This window comes from Bos grunniens, chromosome 17 (assembly GCF_055505025.1).
Source record: "Bos grunniens cultivar Pamir isolate PY7600 chromosome 17, Bosgru_T2T1.0, whole genome shotgun sequence".
Lineage (NCBI taxonomy): Eukaryota > Metazoa > Chordata > Mammalia > Artiodactyla > Bovidae > Bos > Bos grunniens.
In genome coordinates, this window is record NC_141181.1 from 19,203,977 (window position 1) to 19,220,197 (window position 16,221).

The 16,221-nt window shown below is 41.1% G+C and overlaps 1 long non-coding RNA gene across 1 annotated transcript; it reads left to right on the forward strand.

The window, feature by feature from the left end:
* The first annotated feature begins 2,732 nt into the window (after window positions 1-2,732).
* Window positions 2,733-15,757, forward strand: LOC147355095 (uncharacterized). The gene is made up of 3 exons (XR_015144211.1): window positions 2,733-3,270; window positions 3,581-8,916; window positions 11,685-15,757. It is a non-coding gene; the product is annotated as an uncharacterized LOC147355095 (long non-coding RNA).
* The last annotated feature ends 464 nt before the right edge of the window (window positions 15,758-16,221 follow it).

Consider the following 16,221-nt stretch of genomic DNA (forward strand, 5'->3'; position numbering starts at 1 on the left):
AAGATCTGGTAACATTGTCTGAAGCTGCTCTCTTTGATGTGTTCATGTTATTAACAGAAACTTCTCATGAGTGGTAAATTAGAATATCCCTTTGAGGGCCACTGATAATCAACACTTCAAAATAAGTGGAGCAAACAATACATACTGTGTCCACAGGGCATGCATTTTTGGGAGAATCATATGATTTGGATAAATTATTCTTGAAGTCATGTTAGACTTTTAGCTGTTTTTAATTCTAGTAAGTAATTTTAATTTTTAATTCTAGTAAGTAAGATTCTAAAATCTGATCAAGGTTTGAATTGGTGTAGACCAAGAATTACAGTCTTTCAGACATTGTAGGTGAGTGTAAGATACTGGACTGGTCCATGAACACAGCAGATAATGAACTTCAACTTAAAAAAAAAAAATCAAAGCACAACAGTAGGCCTCATTTTACTAACTTAATATTAGTTTATATCAAACAAGCTGGCTTCCCCCTTGCCCCTCAAATCCAGCAATACTTAACAGGAAACAGATAAAACTCTCAAATTAGGGTAGCTCAAAGCAAATAGATGGGGAAACAATGGAAACAGTGAAAGACTTTCTTTTCTTGGGCTCCAAAATCACTGCAGATGGTGACTGCAGCCATGAAATTAAAAGACGCTTACTCCTTGGAATAAAAGCTATGACAAATCTAGAGAGTGTATTAAAAAGCAGAAAAATCACTTTGCCAACAAAGGTCCATATAGTCAAAACTATGGTTTTTCCTTTAGTCATTTACGGATATGAGAACTGGACAATAAAAAAGGCCGAGCACTGAAGAATCAATGCCTTCGAACTGTGGTGCTGGAGAAGACTCTTGAGAGTCCATTGAATTGCAAGGAGAGCAAACCAGTCAATCCTAAAAGAAATCAGTCTGGAATATTCACTGGAAGGACTGATGCTGTAGCTGAAGCTCCAATACTTTGGTCACCTGATGTGAAGAGCCGACTCATTGGAAAAGACCCTGATGCAGGGAAAGATTGAAGGCAGGAGGAGAAGGGGACAACAGAGGATGAGATGGTTGAATGGCATCACCAACTCGGTGGACATAAGTTTGAGCAAACTCCAGGAGATGATGAAGGACAGGGAACCTTGGTGTGCTGCTGTCCATGGGTTGCAAAGAATCAGAAACAACTGAGTGACTGAACAACAAAGGAATAACCAATAAAGAAGGAGAGAGTGTGTAGTGGGAGGCACTAATCAATGAGAAGGGCTTCCCAGGTCGCCCAATGGTAGAGAATCTACCTGCCAACCAGGAAATGCAGGTTTGATCGTCCCTGGGTCAGGAAGATCTCCTGGAGAAGGCAATGACAACCCACTCCAGTATTCTTGCCTGGAGAATCCCACGGAGCCTGGTGGTCTGCCATGGGGTCATATATGCTATGCTATGCTAAGTCACTTCAGTCGTGTCCGACTCTGTGTGACCCCATAGACGGCAGCCTACCAGGCTCCCCCGTCCCTGGGATTCTCCAGGCAAGAACACTGGAGTGGGTTGCCATTTCCTTCTCCAGTGCATGAAAGTGAAAAGTGAAAGTGAAGTCGCTCAGTCGTGTCCGACTCTTAGCGACCGCATGGACTGCAGCCTACCAGGCTCCTCCGTCCATGGGATTTTCCAGGCAAGAGTACTGGAGGGGGTGCCATTGCCTTCTCTGATGGGGTCACATAGTCGGACACTACTGAGCGAATAAACTGCAACACCAGCATCACTCTATGTATGAGTTGATTTTTTTCTTCTGTTTTTCAAATTGAAGTATAGTTGATTTATAATATTATATTAGTTTCAGGTGTACAGCATAATGATTTAATATTTCTATGGATTATATTCCATTTACAGTTATGAAAAAATAATGGCTATCTTTCTCTGTGCTGTACAATACATCCTTGTTGCTTATCTGTTTTAATCATAGTAGTTTGTATCTCTTAATCTCCTACCCCTATCTTGTCCCTCCCCACTTTCCCTCTCAACACGGGCAACCTCTAGTTTTCTATATCTCTGGGTGTTTCTGTTTAGTTATATATATCTGTTTTATTTTTTAGATTTCACATATAAGTGGTAACACATAATATTTGTCTTTCTCTGACTTCTTTCACGAAGCATAATATTAGGTGCATTCATACTGTTGCAAATGGCAGAATTCCACTCCGTTTTATGGCCATGCAATATTCAATTATACATTGAGTATGTAATTGAATATATAATCTTGTTTGTCCATTCATCTGTTGATGGACACTTGGGTTGCGTCCATATCTTGGCTCTTGTAAATAGTGCTGTTGTGAACATCGGGGTGTAAGTGTCTTTTCAGATTAGTGTCTTTGCCTTGGTTTTGGATATGTACCCAGAGCCAGAATTTCTGGGTCATATGATAGAGTCAGACATGACTTAGCTACTGAACAACAACAACAATGGTAGTTTTAGTTTTTTGAGGAAACTCCATATTATTTTCCATAGCGGCTGAGTTAACATTTTAAATTATATTTTCCTGTGTTTCAGGCAGAAAAATATATGAATGTATCCTTGGAAACTACTTAATGCTCATTGTATATAGTTTGTCTATGCCTCTATCCTCTATCTGGCACCACTGTGCTAGGTGTTAGGTTATAAGGGAAATAGTAGTCATGGTATTTCCTGGCAAGTGGTTTACCAGCTACACTGCCTCATGTATGGACTTGAACATCACCTTCTGTTTTCTGTGGCATTTCCCTTGGTTTTGGTGAGAGCCTACTCTTTAATCTTCTCCTGGCCCTCTGTGCGTCCTCCTAATGGCGCCCTTCCTCCTTAATTCTTTCTTTGGCTTCTGTGATGCCATTTGGTCCTGTTTTGCTTTCACTCTTGTTCACTGCTCCTGCTCATTCTCTTTGTGAGTTTGAATGTTGGCATTTCCTGGGTTCTGTTCCCAGACCTGTTCCCTGTGGACTCATTGCCTGAGAGGAGGTGATTGTTTTTAGAAAGGAATTGAGCATGAAACCTCCAGTTCACTGAACTTAACATTGACTGACCTGGAAGAATCATGAAGGCAGAAGAGTGAGGCATCACTAAGTGATGTGTTGGCTTCTGACATAAAAGCAGAAAGCACAATAACATCAGAAAGCAAGGACTATGTTGGGAGTTCCTCTGATAATTGCTGGTGGAATGCATTGAGATCTCCCTTTGGAGCTGAATGCCTTTAAAAAAATCATGATGGCTACAAAACACTGGAACTCTTGAAAACTTCTAAACAGGAAATAGAGATATTGAAGAAATGGCCTGAGGTAGGGGAAACAGAACCTTAGAGAAAATTATAAATGATGCATTAAAATAGGAAAAATATGACGTTGAAGTCCTAGCATAATCCATACTGAGTTATGGGCATATACCTGTTAGGTATAGTTATAAGTAAAGATGTGTTTTTGGCACATAGCTTCTGCCCTAGAGGAACATACTTATGGCATGTAAGTTAGCTACTGCATGAATAAGTTAAGACAGATTATTAGATCATAGTCGTTTATTTTTTGTACCATTTTGCTTTTTATTCACATTGAACTTTTTTTTTAACCTGCTTTCTTCTTTCTGATGTTTCAGAGTATGCACAGTGATTTGAATTCCAAAGTATCTGATGCAAGAAAGTTGTGGTGAGATTTACACAAAGAATCAAGCTTTGAGAAATCTTACAATAAACCTGTATCATCATATAACATAAGTAGATTTTCAATAAGCATTTCCTGGTGAAACATACAATTGTACATACAGGGTGGGAACAGCGAAGCAGACAATACCTCAGGAGACAGCTTCTTATGCTTGTCTAGCTAGAACCTCACTTTTTTTTTTTTTCCCCCAGCCTTTTTGAGACTACGGTTTTCCTGGATTTTGCTTCCAAGAAAGGAGGTTGTCTTTGCCAGGCTATGAGACTTTAAAGAAGATTACCAAGCTTAGCTGCCATTTTAGGATGCAGACATTCATTCCATGCACTATTACCTAGAGAGAGGGAGGAAAAATTGAGACAGGCTTTTCATGTTCATAAAGTACAACAGGCGTTAAACCTAATGGACAGGAGAGATTTGAGCTGTGCACTCGTCTTGTGCCAGACAGAGGCCACACCTTTTTGCTGTCTTTGCTAATGGACAGGCAGTGGCTAACTGAATGTTCCCAGGGGAGTGGGCATGATTACCATCCCCTGGCCTCATCCGGGGGTCAAGATATAAAAAGTTGGTGCTTGGAAGAGTCAGCAGGTCTGATTTATATCCTCTAGGCGGTACTTATGAGGCATTTTTGGCCCATCAAATGGCTCATGATAAAGTACAGTAGTGCAATTTGTATTTTTACTGCAGGCCAATTAAGAAGGGGGAGAGAGAGTGATAAGGAAAATGACATGTCCTTGCAAAGCAGGAGCAACAGTCATAGCAGTGGGAGAAGGGGAAAAAAAAGATCCACAGAGAGGAAACAGCCAGCCACTTAAAGCAGTTAAAGGGGTCAGGCCGCTCATGGGTTGTGGCCCACCCACTGCCAGAACATTCCCTTTTCCTGCTGGTTTTTGGGCAGTGGAGATCTTCAAAAGGGAATAATTGTGTGGTAACATATGTTCATCCAGACATAGATTGGTGAGTTTCAAATCAAATAGTATTTTTTTTTAAATGTCATTTGAAGAGGAAATAATGTTTCTTGAGATTCTTATCAGAGTGCTCTTAGTCTTGCGTTCTCTGGTTTTGTGATTTTTGTCTTCTCACCTATATCTGTTTCTATCCTGCCTTTAGAAAGCCAGAGAAAAGCTTTTGGAAAACTTTTATCATTTGATTATTATTTTTCCAGTTTCACCGAGGACAAGTTTTTGAGTGTAGGTTTGTAAAGATTTGCCCTTTCTGTAATGTTGAGGGTGTATTGCCCAGGCCATGAAATTCTCTTGGGGACCTGTACTCACCAGGCTGCTTCTTAACTTACTTTTATTTTCTTTAGGTGCCTGGGATTGCCAGAGACTAGAAATAAGAAGAGAGAGTGAGAGGAAGGGAAGGATGCATAAAAGGGGAAATAAATCAGGAATTACTTAATGAAGGAAGAGAGGAAGGAGGGAAAATAGAATTGATGGAAAATGTTAGTAATTTGAACAACCAAGAATAACACTTGCTAGTTAAAATTAATGATAGGTAAGCAACTCATCAATACTGCTGACCACCCATGGGAGGAGAGACAGAGTAGGAAAGCTAGAGTAAATACGTCAAATTTATGAATATCTAAATGCATTTGGTCATTTAGGACATAATGATTGATCCTGAGACAGGGCAAAATGGAGAAGAAAGTTTCTAGGTAATTTGATACCTAAATGCTACTACTGAAAAAAATTTGGGGGCAACAGAAGTAGGAATGGGGTGAAATATCGATTTCCAGCTGGCTATTTAAGAGATTAGATCTGATAGACAGAGTGCCTGAAGAAGTATGGATGGAGGTTCCTGACATTGTACAGGAGGCAGTGATCAAGACCATCTCCAAGACAAAGAAATGCAAAAAGCAAAATGGTTGTCTGAGGAGGCCTTTCAAATAGCTAAGAAAAGAAGAGAAGCTAAAGGCAAAGGAGAAAAGGAAGGATATACTCATCTGAATGCAGAGTTCCAAAGAATAGCAAGGAGAGATAAGAAAGTCTTCCTCAGTGATCAATGCAAAGAAATAGAAGAATACAATAGAATGGGAAAGACTAGAGATATCTTCAAGAAAATGAGAGATAACAAGGGAACATTTCATGCAAAGATGGGCACAATAAAAGATAGAAATTATATGGACCTGGAGAAGGCAATGGCAACCCACTCCAGTACTCTTGCCTGGAGAATCCCATGGACGGAGGAGCCTGGTGGGCTGCCGTCCATGGGGTTGCTAAGAGTTGGACACGACTGAGCGACTTCACGTTCACTTTTCACTTTCATACACTGGAGAAGGAAATGGCAACCCACTCCAGTATTCTTGCCTGGAGAATCCTAGGGACAGAGGAGCCTGGTGGGCTGCCGTCTATGGGGTCGCACAGAGTCGGACATGACTGATGTGACTTAGTGGCAGCAGCAGCAGCAACAGAAGCAGAAGATATTAAGAAGAGGTGGCAAGAATACACAGAAGAACTATACAAAAAAAGATGTTCATGACCCAGATAACCACCATGGTGTGATCACTCACCTAGAGCTGGCTGGAATGCGAAGTCAAGTGGAGGCATCACTATGAAAAAAGCTAGTGGAGGTGATGGAACTCCAGTTGAGCTATTTCAGATCCTAAAAGATGATGCTGTGAAAGTGCTACACTCAATATGCCAGCGAATTTGGAAAACTCAGCAGTGGCCACAGGACTGGAAAAGGTCAGTTTTCATTCCAGTGCCAAAGAACGTTCAAACTACCACACAGTTGCATTCATCTCCCACGCTAGCAAAGTAATGCCCCAAATTCTCCAAGACAGGCTTCAACAGTATGTGAACAGTGAACTTCCAGAAGTTCAAGCTGTATTTTGAAAAGGCAGAGGAACCAGAGATCAAACTGCCAACATCTGTTGGATTATCAAAAAAGTAAGAGAATTCCAGAAAAACATCTACTTCTGCTTTATTGACTACACCAAAGCCTTTGACTGTGTGGATCACAACAATCTGTGGAAAATTCTTCAAGAGATGGGAATACCAGACCACCTTACTGCCTCCTGAGAAATCTGTATGCAGGTCATGAAGCAACAGTTAGAACTGGACGTGGAACAACAGGGTGGTTACAAATTGGGAAAGGAGTAGGTCAAGGCTGTATATTGTCAGCCTGCTTATTTAACTTATATTCAGAGTACATCATGTGAAATGCCAGGCTGGATGAAGCACAAGCTGGAAACAAGATTGCCGGGAGAAATACCAATAACCTCAGATATGAAGATGACACCAGTCTTATGGCAGAAAGTGAAGAAGAACTAAAGAGCCTCTTGATGAAAGTGAAAGAAGAGAGAGAAGAAGTTGGCTTAAAACTCAACATTCAGAAAACAAAGATCATGGCATCTGGTCCCATCACTTTGTGGCAAACAGATGGGGAAACAATGCAATCAGTAACAGTCTTTGTTTTCTTGGGCTCCCAAATCACTGCAGATGGTGACTGCAGCTATGAAATTCAAAGATGCTTGCTCCTTGGAAGAAAAGTTATGACCAGTCTAGACAGCATATTAAAAAGCAGAGATACTACTTTGCCAGCAAAGGTCCATCTAGTCAAAACTGTGGTTTTTCTAATAGTCATGTATGGATGTGAGAGTTGGACCATAAAGAAAGCTGAGCACTGAAGAATTGATGATTTTGAACTGTGATGCTGGAGAAGACTCTTGAGAGTCCCTTGGACTTCAAGGAGATCAAACCAGTCAATCCTAAAGGGAATCAGTCCTGAATATTCATTGGAAGGACTGATGCTGAAGCTGAAGCTCCAATACTTTGGCCACCTGATGCGAAGAACTGACTCTTTGAAAAAGACCCTGATGCTGAGAAAGATTAAGGGCAGGAGGAGAAGGGGACAACAGAGGATGAGATGGTTGAGTCGGCATCACCGACTCAATGGACATGAGTTTGAGTAATCTCTGGGAGTTGATGATGGACAGGGAAGTCTGGCATGGTGCAATCCATGGGGTCACAAAGAGTCGGACATGACTGAATGATTGAACTGAACTGAACTAAGTTGATGGAATTCCCTGGCTATTTTCTCACTCTTCTCTTTGTCTTTGCACATTCTGTTTTGACTTCCTATTTTCAAAGACAATTTGAGCTTTATGTTTTTACCTGATTATAATAATATAACCCAAGAATCAGCCCTTTTCTTTTCTGTCCCAGGGATCCCACTTCTGTAGTCTTGGGGCAGATGGTGTGTCAATGTGATATCCCTTTCTGAATTGTGACCCTGGCATCTGTTTGTGTGAACCACGCACAACCCTTGGATTTTTCTGGGTGAAAAAGAGTGACCATCTGAAAAGTGAGAGGGTTGAGCATTAGCTTCATCTCGTGATCTGGATCTCATATTATCTATGAAAGTGTATCTTAGAGCTAATTCTACCAAATATGAAAATCTTCTGCAAATAAGCAATTGTTAGCAAGCAGGAAAAAAAAAAGCATAATACATCTAACCTGTAAATTCACTGAAGTCCTGTAATTTCTTCTCTGAGGGACTCCAACCAATACTTCCATAAAAAGTTCACTCGACACCCCATTGAATTCTTGAGACAACCTTCTCTCACCCTTAATTTCATCAGTAGGCACCTTGAAGTCTTTAAACTTGTAGCTGGATGCAGGAGTATTTAAGAATCAAGACTCAGGGAACATCCCTGAAAATGTAGCCTCAGGCCACTCTAGTTACTTTTTACTCTGTGTGAAGAGAGGAGGTGTCTCTAAAACATTTTACCCAATTCACAAATCTGAATTCTACAAATTTCACCAGTGATTGCCCATTTCTAATATCCATTACGCTCATTAACAACCCATTAATTTCACCTATGAAAATCCATTTCTGAAATTCAGTATGCTAATTAGCAGAACCATTTCTTGTTCATTAGAGACATGGATTACAGAAGGGCTTTTAGTAATCGCCTCTCGAGTGTGGCCTTTCTGATAAGATGCTAGCTGACATCAGGGTGTGTATTCCTGATTAGAACAACTGTCTCCTCCTAGAGTGTAGCCTAAACTATAAAGAACCTTCCCAGGCCTATCTGTATTATACTAAATTTGCTAAAGTAGTCTATATTTAGTAATTATGGATATGATAGCTCATGTGTATAAATACAAATCTTTATATTTTATGTTTCTCTGTAGAGTATTAATCATGTGAGTGCCAAAATAATGAATCCCCTTTTGTTTGGATATTTAGGTTGGAGCATTCTTACTTTTACTCACCTGTTTGGTTTCTTCCTTAAAATGAACTCCTAGAACTGGAATTGCTGGGTCAAAGGTATGCATATTTAGATGTAAACTGGTATATATAAAATTGACAAACAACAAGTTCCTACTTTATGGTACAGGAAACTGTATTTAATACCTTGTAATAACCTATAATGGAAAATAATCTAAAAAAGAATGTATATATATTTTCATATATATAAGTACATAAAACTATATATGTATATATATATATAAATAGATAAAATTATATATATATATGTATGTATACACACACACACACACACACACACACACACAAAACTGAGGGCTTCCAAGGTGGCTCAGTGGTAAAGAATCTGCCTGCCAGTGCTGGAGATGTGGGTTTGATCCCTGGGTCAAGGAGATTCCCTGGAGAAGGAAATAGCAATCCATTCTAGTATTCTTGCCTGGAAGATCCCATGGATAGAGGAACCTCGTGAGCTCCATGGGAGCTCCATGGGATTGCAAAAGTGGGAGTCCATGGGTTGCAAAAGAGTCTGACATGACTTAGTGACTAAACAACAGATATATAACTGAATCACTTTGCTGTTCAGCAGAAACCAACACTACATTGTAAACCAACTATACTTCAATTAAAAAGATATGCATGTTTAAATTTTGATACATGTTGCTAAGCTTTCCAGAATGGTTTATCTTGATTTAGATGGAGGGCATATGAGAATGTGTGTTTTCTTAGGTATCTGTCAATATTTGGTATTGTCAATCTTCTTAATCTTTGCCCATCTTTTGGTAATCTCACTCAGCCTCATGGCTTTAAATTCCACTCTATGCTGGTGGTTCTATCTCCAGTTCAGAGATGGAAGAGACCATGGGAATGTACTTCGTAGATACAGCTGACTATTTGACATCCCACTTAGATTCTTACTATTAATATTGGCTCAGATGGTAAAGAATCTGCAAATGTGGGAGACCTGGGTTCAATCCCTGAGTTGGGAAGATCCCCTGGAGAAGAGAATGGCAACCCACTCCAGTATTCTTGCCTGGAAAATTCCATGGGCAGAGGAGCCTGGTGGGCTACAGTCCATAGGGTCGCAGAGTTGGACACAAGTGAGCAACTAATACACACACACACATATTCATATCTAAGCCTGCTTCATTCACAGCTTTCCCATCACAGTTAAGTTACTTCATCCTTTCCATTGCCAAAAACTTTGATGCCTCCTTCGCCTCATTGCTCAGACATTCAGGTCCTTGCTATCACATGGCCCTCCATTGCTATCACATGGTATCACTATCATCTCTCATCTGGATTTGTGCAATAGCCCCAGCAGGTTGTCTTACCTCCAGGAGACTCTAGTATTTGTGTGGAAGCTGGAGTGATTCTGAGAAGTTATGAGATAATATCACCCCCTAGTCAAGACCCTCCAACGCCATCCCATCTCGTTCTGAGTAAAAACCTGAATCCTTGCACTGTCCCACAGGGCCTGGGTGAGATTCGCCCCCGCCACCTGTGTCCATTCTTACCCTTGTTTTCTCCCACTCTGGCCACATTGGCCTCGTTGCTTGCAGATCAAGCAGCTCCTGCCTCAGGATTTCACTCCAGTTCAGAGTTCTGCCTGGATCACTAGCCTGGCTCACTAGGGAGACCTTCTCTGATGATCATATTAAAATGCCACCTGTCCCACCCTTAGTAGCCTTCATCTCCTTTTCCAGCTTTGTTTTATTTCATTGCACTTCTCTAGTATATTATGCAGCTTATGTATTCATCTTACTGTTTATCTGGACCCAATGGAATGTAAATGTCACAGGGACAGAACTTCTTTTAATGTTTTCTTTATATCTGGATCCCCAGCTCTTAGTGCAATGCTTATCACATAATGGACACTTGACGGACATATTTTTGAGGAAATAAAGGACTGAACCTGATAGGTAAAAAATTAAACCTCATTTTTATTTGCACTTTTGATTACTAGTAGGTGAAATTTTAATAATCTGTCCAGAAGGCCTTTCTGAGCTTAATAATCAGTTCACAATGCATGAGGGAAAAAACTGGTAGTTTGAATGATTACAAATTTAAAACATCTGCATAGAAAAATGTCCCTACCACAAATAGGACTGACAAATAGAAAATACTTGCAATTCATATTTCAGAAGAAAATGGTAATAACCTTAATACACCAAGAGTGCATACGATCAATAAAAATGATGAACCCTATAATAGAAAAATGAAAAACTGTAAATTTTGTACATTTACAAAAGAAATAAACAGAAGGTATCTGAAAAAATGTTTATCATCACTTCACTTTTTCTTAAAAGTATCTGCTTTAAATCAGAATTTTCATTTCCTCTTGTTTTCAATATTATCTTCCCTGAATTTAATTTTCAAGAAACTTTCTTATTTTCTCTAACAACTGCAGTGTATTTCCAACTGTTTTTCCCTTAGTAAATAGAGCCCCATATCCTGTCTCTCAGTTTTACAATTGCCTTCCCCCCTCCTTCGTCCTTACTCTCCAAAATACTCTATTATCATGGGCAAAACTCCCCAGAGCTATACTGCTGGCTACAATGCTTTTCTTCACCATCAAGAGAGAATTGGAATGTGAAGACTGATGCCATGCTTATATATTGAGTAGCAATTCTATTACAAATATTTTGAATCACACAAAATGCGCAGATTTGCTATTTCAACGACGATAAAGACCTGCTCGACTCGCATAGCATTTAATGAGCAAATGTGCCAGGAATGCTGATTGACACTATTTGGCTGTCTGAGTTTCCCAAGATATTTTGCACAAAGTTAGTAAACTTGCACTCTGAGATTATTTTTCTTTTATGCAGGCCAGTTGCAGCACCCTTGTCTCGCTTTGGAATGAGCGTTATGTCTTATCCTGAACTATGTTACTCCAAAGACAGGGAGAGATGAAACAGGAGAGAATCGTTAACTGGGAAATGCAGAAGTGGAAATAAGTAGCAAGCAGAACGAGCAGAGACAACAAAGATGGCTTGGAGACTTTGATAATGAGAGTGTCCTCTGGCAGGCACCCACTCTCCACTCTGATTGGACCATCCCCAAATTCCCAGAAGACTGTGGTAGACAGAGGACCACTGCCACCTCCTGCCCCCCATCCGTGTCTAATCCCCAGAACCAGTGAACATGGTATTTTACATGGCGAAGGGGACTTTGCAGATGTCATCAAATTAAGGATCCTCAGATGGGAAAGTTTATCCTGGATAATCTTAGATTGCCCAGTGCAATCACAAGAATCTTTTTTAAGTCAAAGAGAAAGACAGGAGAGTCAGAAGCCAAGAAGCAGAGATCAGAGTGATGCGGTTGCTGGGCGGGGGCCACAGGCCAAGGTTTGCGGATGCCTCTGGAAGCTGGAAAGGGCAAGGACACAATCTCCCTTTGAGCTTCTAGAAGGAACACAGCTCAACCAACAACTTGGTGTGAACCCTCTAACACTCTTTCCCACTTCTGATCTCTTGAACTGTAAGACAATACATTTGTATTGTGTCAAGCCAACAAGTTTGTGGCTTGAACAAATTTAGAACAGCTCAGGGGAACCTGCCGAAGGACCTCCCACCTAAACTTCTCCTTATAGTCCACAGGGAGGAAGTGCATGGTGAGAGATGCCGGTCACAATTGGCTCGTGAAGATCCAAGGATGACGTTTTCTCCATTTTGGGAGCCTGGTTCTGCCTTACGTGGTTAGCTTTTCTTCTTATTTTCTCTTTCCTTTTTAATAAAAGACATTAGAAAAAAAACACAGAAGATAAGAGAGAGTATAGGTACATAAACATGTTACTTTGTAGGAGAAATCTGTCAGCACTTTTTAAAACATTAAAAAAAATTGAAATATAGTTGCTTTACAATGTTGTGTTTTAGGTATACAGCAAAGTGACTTGTTTATATGTATATATATTCTCTTTTTTACATTCTCTTCCATTGTAGGTTATTACACGACATTGTGTATAGTTCCCTGTGCTGTACAATAGGTTCCTGTTGCTTTATATACTTTGTATATAGTGGTGTGTATCTGTTAATCCCAAACTCCTAATTTACCCACTTCCATTCCTTTTGGTAACCATAAGTTTGTTTTCTGTGTCTGAGTCTATTTCTGTCTCATAAATAATTTCATTTGTATCACTGTTTTAGATGCCATGTACAAGCGATAACGTGTGGTATTTGTCTCTGGCTTACTTCACTTAGTATGACAATCTCTAGGCGCATCCTCGTTGCTGCAGAGGGCATTATTTCATTCTTTGTTATGACTGAGTAATATTCCCTTGTATATATGTACCACATCATCTTTATCCATTCCTATGTTGATGGTATTCTGCAGTCCATGGGCTTGCAAAGAGTCAGGCACGACTTAAAGACTGAAGCATAACAACAAATATTGATGGACATTTAGGTTGCTCCCATGTCTTGGCTATTGTAAATAGTGTTGCTATGAATATTGGGGTGCATTCCTCTTTTTGAATTATGTTTTTCTCCAGATATATGCCCAGGAATAGGATTGTTGGATAATATGGTAGCTCTGTTTTTTTGTTTCTTAAGGAACCTTCATACTGTTCTCCATAGTCTATCAATTTGCATTCCCACTAACACTTTAGGTGGAGAAGGAAATGGCAACCCACTCCAGTACTCTTGCCTGGAGAATCCCATGGAAGGAGGAGCCAGTAGTCTACAGTCCATAGGGTCACAAAGAGTCAGACACGACTGAGCGACTTCACTCACTTTTCACTTTCTCCACACCCTCTCCAGCATTTATTATTTGTGGACTTTTTGATGATGGCCATTCTGACCAGTGTGAAGTGATACCTCATCGTAATTCTGGTTTGCATTCCCCTAATAATTAGCAATGTTGAGCATCTTTCCATGTGTCCTTTGGCATCTGTATGTCTTTTTTGGAGAAATGTCCTTTTAGATCTTCTGTCCAGTTTTTGATTGGGTTGTCTGTTTTTTTGGTGTTGGTCTGTAAGAAATCAAGGCGTGAGAGTTCTCTTCAGAGCTGTCACTCATTCGACTCAGTCCAGGATGGAATGCATGGAAAGGATGGTCAAAGAAATTGACTCCACCCTGGTTGAACACATGCCTGATGCCCCCCCAGCCCAATCCTGCCTGTGGAAGCCTGGGGTCCAGAACTGCGGTCAGTGGGATAGGCTCCATGGGGCTAGACAAGGCTGGCCAGGTCACCCCTCAGGTCCCTGAGAATGCTGGGCCCAGTGAACTGATATCCATTTGGGAAGCAGCTGGGGTATGCCCCCCGAACCCATTTCTGGCACCCCTGGAATTTCTGGGCCAGGTGGCCACCCCTGCAAGGTGAGGGTCTGGCAGGCAGGTGACCAGACATTGGTGACCCCCCAGCCCTCCATCCTGCTTGGGCTGGCATTGGGTTGTCTTGAGGATCTTGCCACAGTGGAAGTTCCCTGTTGGTGTGTAATACAGCATGACCTTTAAGATGCTCAATACCGTGGCAGATCTCGGAAAGTGAAGCATAACTGTATGGTCATAGAACTGGGACAGGCTTCCAGCCAGGTGACTGGGCTAAAACCACCATCCAATACTCCTCTCACTGGTTCTTCATCCCTTCTGACATCCTATATCCCGTGTCCTATGACTGTGAATCAAGTTCTTGTCAATTCTTCTGGCCAAAAAAAAAAATTGATTCCTCATGCTTTTATATGACATCATACTCTTGCACAACATTGTTGGGCAGATCATTAAATTTAGTCCTGAATAAATTGACTCTCACTGTTTCAAAGATGCTGAGGTTTGACCTAAGGAGGAGAGGGCCTTTTCCTCTCCATGGATGCCCAGGGAAAGTACAGGGAGATTTTATGGCTGCTCTGTGGCTCCCAGGAGTGCTGGAGGATGAGCTGCCTCGTTTCCAGAGGGGAATTGAAGAAGGGACAGTGGAAGTGACACTCGGGTGCCTGCAGGGAGGAGGCAGGAAGTGGGTTCCAGGATGAGTTAATGGTCATGGGGTTATTGATAATGTCTGGCCAGAGGCCAGTGGGGCTTATTAGGTTTCCAGAATTGACCCAAGCAGTAGATTTGTCTCAGGATGTCTCAGACACTGGGAAATTGAGGGGGAAGAAAAATAATCTTAGGATTTTCTTTGATTTAAGAAAAAGGCCAGCTGAAATCTTTCTCCTGGGTTTGTAACTCATGTTTTCATGACACCAAAAGCTTTTTTAGACTTTTATTTTTTCCTTGATGCAGAAACTTTAGTTCATGGACAAGTCTTTAAGGAAGGAGATATGGAAAAGAAAGGAAGACTTTTCTTGGAAGCTCCCAAGATAGGTTTCTTATCAAAGTGTATAAATGTGTTATTATCATTTTCTTCCTTGGGGAAAACATTATTTATTTGTAGGAGAAAATGACACATTTGTTGGTTGATGGCTCTGTTACCATGGAAACATAAATTTAAAAAACTAAGAAAAATGTTTTAATACATTAATTTTTAGACCTCTGATACCAACCTGCAGTTTCCTTGAGGTATGACATGGCAAAATGAAGACAGAGCCCCGACCCGGCTCATTGTTGCGATGCTGTCACAGAGGCAAACCTAAAGCCTCCCTTTCTCTCTTGCCTCACAAATTGGCCAGAAGTGCATTTTAAACACACACTTTCAATGTAAGTAGCTTGCTGTGGGTACATTCAGAAAAATCTTTAGGCTCCATGTAAGCTTTGCAAAGGTTTTGCATATTGCCTGTGGGACTTGGCTGAATAGATACGGAGGAAGAAGTCACTGGAACTGGTGACAGACCACCGTCAGGATTTCCAAGTGGATGCTTTGCTAAGTCCTCTAGATGTTGTAATGAGCTCTGCTCTGCCTTCCTTGTGGGTGTGATATGGTGAAAATTGGGATGGTGTCAAGATATTAAAAAGCTTTATTAAAATAACCCCAGTATTATTTTGTGTTCACATTTAAACCCCACTCCCTTCACTGCGTTGGAGAAACTGTGTCCTATGGAAGGGGGAGCCTACGAGACACTGGAGACGAGCATGCACTTTGGAGGCAGGCACGCATGGTTTTCAGTTCTTGCTCTCCCTCTAACTAGCTTGATACCTGGGGCAGGTGATGATCTCTTTAAGCCTTGATTTCATCATCTGAAAAAAGGGGATAGTAATTCCTGCATCGGGGCTTCCCAGGTGGCTCAGTGGTAAAGAATCCGCCTTCCAATGCAGGAGACTTGGGCTCAGTCCCTGGGTTGGGAAGATACCCTGGAGAAGGAAATGGCAACCCACTATGCTATACTTGCCTCAGGAATCCCATGGACAGAGGAGCCTGGTGGGCTACAGTCCACAGGGTCACAAAGAGTTGGACACGACTGAGTGACTGAGCAGGCATGCAATTCCTGCATCA